General features: G+C 35.6%; 1 pseudogene; it reads left to right on the top strand.

Moving 5' to 3' along the window:
• Positions 1 to 1,021: 1,021 nt before the first annotated feature.
• LOC129772397 (U4 spliceosomal RNA) lies at positions 1,022 to 1,105 on the top strand (annotated as a pseudogene).
• The last annotated feature ends 2,217 nt before the right edge of the window (positions 1,106 to 3,322 follow it).

Here is a 3,322-nt window from a genome sequence, read left to right as displayed (position 1 = left end):
CGAAACGATCCAAGGGATGGTAGTGCCTCATTTCTGAGTGGACGACATGGTAGATTAAGTACACATGAAAATGTGGAACGAGTAAACTTTCAATCTGACAGTTATCAATACGATCTGTGCGCAATTATGCTGCTACCCCTATTCTAGTCTAGAAATTTGGAAAAATCAATTTTTTTTTCTTCATATTTCAGTAGTTCGGACCTTCAAGAATATACCCTAGAAAGGTCTAGTCGAAAATCTCATTATTTACCGAGTTATAGCCATTTTAGTGATGCGGTATCTTATCTAGTACGGCCATAACAATTAACTTCAAATGCGTTTTTCTCGAAACTAGTTTTTTTTCAATCTGGCTCTCTATCACATGAACCTATAAAAAATAATAATTTCTTAACTTTAAAATTTTTAAAAAATCGGGAAATTTAGAAACAAATTAAAACAGCATTTTTTCTCAAAAGTTGTCAAATCGGAGGCGGACTTCAAGAGAAAATGGATTTCTGTTCAAAAAAAACTACAACCTGACGTTGTACAGAACCTTATGGACGGGGTAAAGAGGAAGGTGCGAGCATACGGGCTTGGGCTCGAAGTATGAATAAAAAGAAAATGCCAAAAGTTGTTTAATAGTTTTTATTTTACTGTCTAAAATTTTCAAAAGGATCGGTCTACTGGGCGAATTTCTACAGCGTTTTTTCCGTGATGCAATTTGACACACTCTTTACTGTTATACCCCCAAACATTTTTACACTCCAGAATTCGTTTTGCTATCACGGTCTACAAAAGCGGGTACAAATGCAACCCTTTGGCTCGATTATTCAAGACTGCATTGGAAGATATTCCTTAATGTCGCCAGCTCACTGAACTTCTACGCATACCGTTTGATGATTAGGCAAAATGTTGATTTTCTGCGATAACTACTACCACAATGCATGAATTGACTTAAATTGGGATTTGTTCGCAATTGAATTCGTAAATAGTTTCATTCATTCACTATTTTAATCAATAATTTAATCAATATATAAAAGATAGCACTGCGCAGCGGCGATATCGTACCCAATGAGGGTTATCCGAGGTGGGATTATTGCTAATTGAAGAAATACAATTGATTACTTAGCCAACGGCAGTCCTACGTCAACCTTGCGATTATACCATAGGTATAACCCATCCTTAGTTTTTTGTTTCAGATAACCAGAAGGCCTGGAATCGTGTACGACATGACACAACTTTTTTTTTTTTTGAACCCTCTGATAGATGATAGATGATGATAGATGAACAAATAATGACATAATGAACAGTTAGAATATTCTTTGTTTTATTTTTTGGAAGCTCGAAAAAACGTCCGAAATTTGTGTCAAGTTTAACTGTCCACATTGATTAAAGGTTCCATCTCTACAATATCATGTTAACTCAAGAATCAAATGGACAGGATAATGCCAGTCGCCAGAGGGTTTGTGGAGGAATGATTCAGACAATCTCTTCACACGTGTTTTTCATGAGTAGTGATGAGACTAACCTAAGTAGGGGATTTTTTAAACATATCCGATAGAACTCAAACTCAAAGAACAGCTTTTGCATTCTCCTAAAATTACAGTTTACAGTTTTCAGTGAAATGTTAAAATGTCTACGTAAGGCTCTCTGTGTCGCATTCACTGACCGATTGTTTTCATAAAAAAAGCGGATTACAAAGCCCAGAATCTCACCCGACCAAAACATTATAGTGACTGAAAATGGGGTTCCAAGCCAAATACAGCGACATGGCATCGGTCCTTCTACCCCCTTTACCGCCCTCTTTAAAATCAGGGAGTCCACCCCGTGGATACTACAGTTTCAGGAGTTTATTGCACATAAATACGTTACTGGGCAACACCATGTCCAGTGAGTAGGAACGTTGGCCAGGAGGCAGTTCATTCATTCAAATGTCATCTTAACAGCGTTCGATTTAAATGTATTTTGGCACAAAGAAGATCGATGAATTCCTCGCATATGGATTCTCCGGACAACAATTTGGATGGAATTATGTTTCTAGGCGAGATCAGCACAAAGGTCTTGCACGTCACATTCAGCATTTTAACAATTATGCGGATTCTATACTTGCCCAAGACGAGTTTTCAGCGTGAGTGTTCTCGCACCTGATACTGGTTGAAAATGAGTACAAAAAGTTATCTTATGTGATATTTCAAAGCTGTATTTTATCAATTGACCTAGATTGAACTGTTTTATTGAACAAAACAGAAAACTAACATTGAAAGAAGTAAGTTAAATTGTTAATACATATTGGATGTGAGGATAGTTTAAGAATTCAGTGTGATGTGTGAGTATGAATGTGAAAGTGAGTGTGAGTGTGAGTGTGAACATGGTTACAATCTCCTTACATCCCATCCTTTTCCTAAGGAAAATGTGTCACCCTTCTAAACTCGAGTCGACCGCGAGTAATCGGTTTCCTATTTCATTAACCGTAGAATTAAGAAAACATGTTAATAGTAAAAGTATAGTTGAGAGTTTGGCTTCTTTAAACCTATGTAACTGAGCCTGTACAAATAAACGAATTATAAAAAAAAAAATTGAAAGAAGTAAGCGATTATAAGGTTTCGTTGGCTGCTTTTACGATCATCCAGTGCTTGGAAATATCTGTATCACATCAATCTTTTCAGCTGAATTTCCGACCACATTCGGGATACCGAGAATGAATACCGAAAATGAATCAACGCCAAACCTCACAATCACAGCAAGCTACTCACAGTTGATTCATCCAGTTTTGTTCATTCTCTTTTCCGTTCTGTTCTGCGTTCACTGTGAGCAAAAGAAAATATCCCTAGTTTTGTCATTCATTGATACAGGTCGGACTCAATTATCCGGAGTATTGATTTTTTTTCACTCCGGTTAATCGAGTCAAAAAAAAAAAATTTTTCTATTCGTTTTTTTTACATATATTTTTTGTTTTTCGAATATAAAGGAGGAATTTGATTTTTGATTCATTGATTCATTAATTTGGCTGCAATATCGATATAAAGGATTCCTGGTAAAAAATCAAGCAAAATCTCCAAAAATCACTATTTTTACCCCATTTAATTCCATCTAACGTTGAAAAGTAACATTTCTATATAAAATATAAAAAAAAAAATTTCCAAACTGTATATAATCGAGTCCAAAATTGTATATAATCGAATCACATATAATCGAGTCTGTATATAATCGAGTCTGACCTGTATCAAATGAAAGGGATTGACTAAAGGGTGTGTCACATCAAATTGCATCACGGAAAAAACGCTGTAGAAATTCGCCCAGTAGACCGATCCTTTTGAAAATTTTAGACAGTAAAATAAAAACT

This window comes from Toxorhynchites rutilus, chromosome 2 (genome assembly GCF_029784135.1).
Source record: "Toxorhynchites rutilus septentrionalis strain SRP chromosome 2, ASM2978413v1, whole genome shotgun sequence".
NCBI lineage: Eukaryota > Metazoa > Arthropoda > Insecta > Diptera > Culicidae > Toxorhynchites > Toxorhynchites rutilus.
Note: the sequence above shows the minus strand (reverse complement) of the source record. Positions and strands in the feature narration are given on the sequence as shown.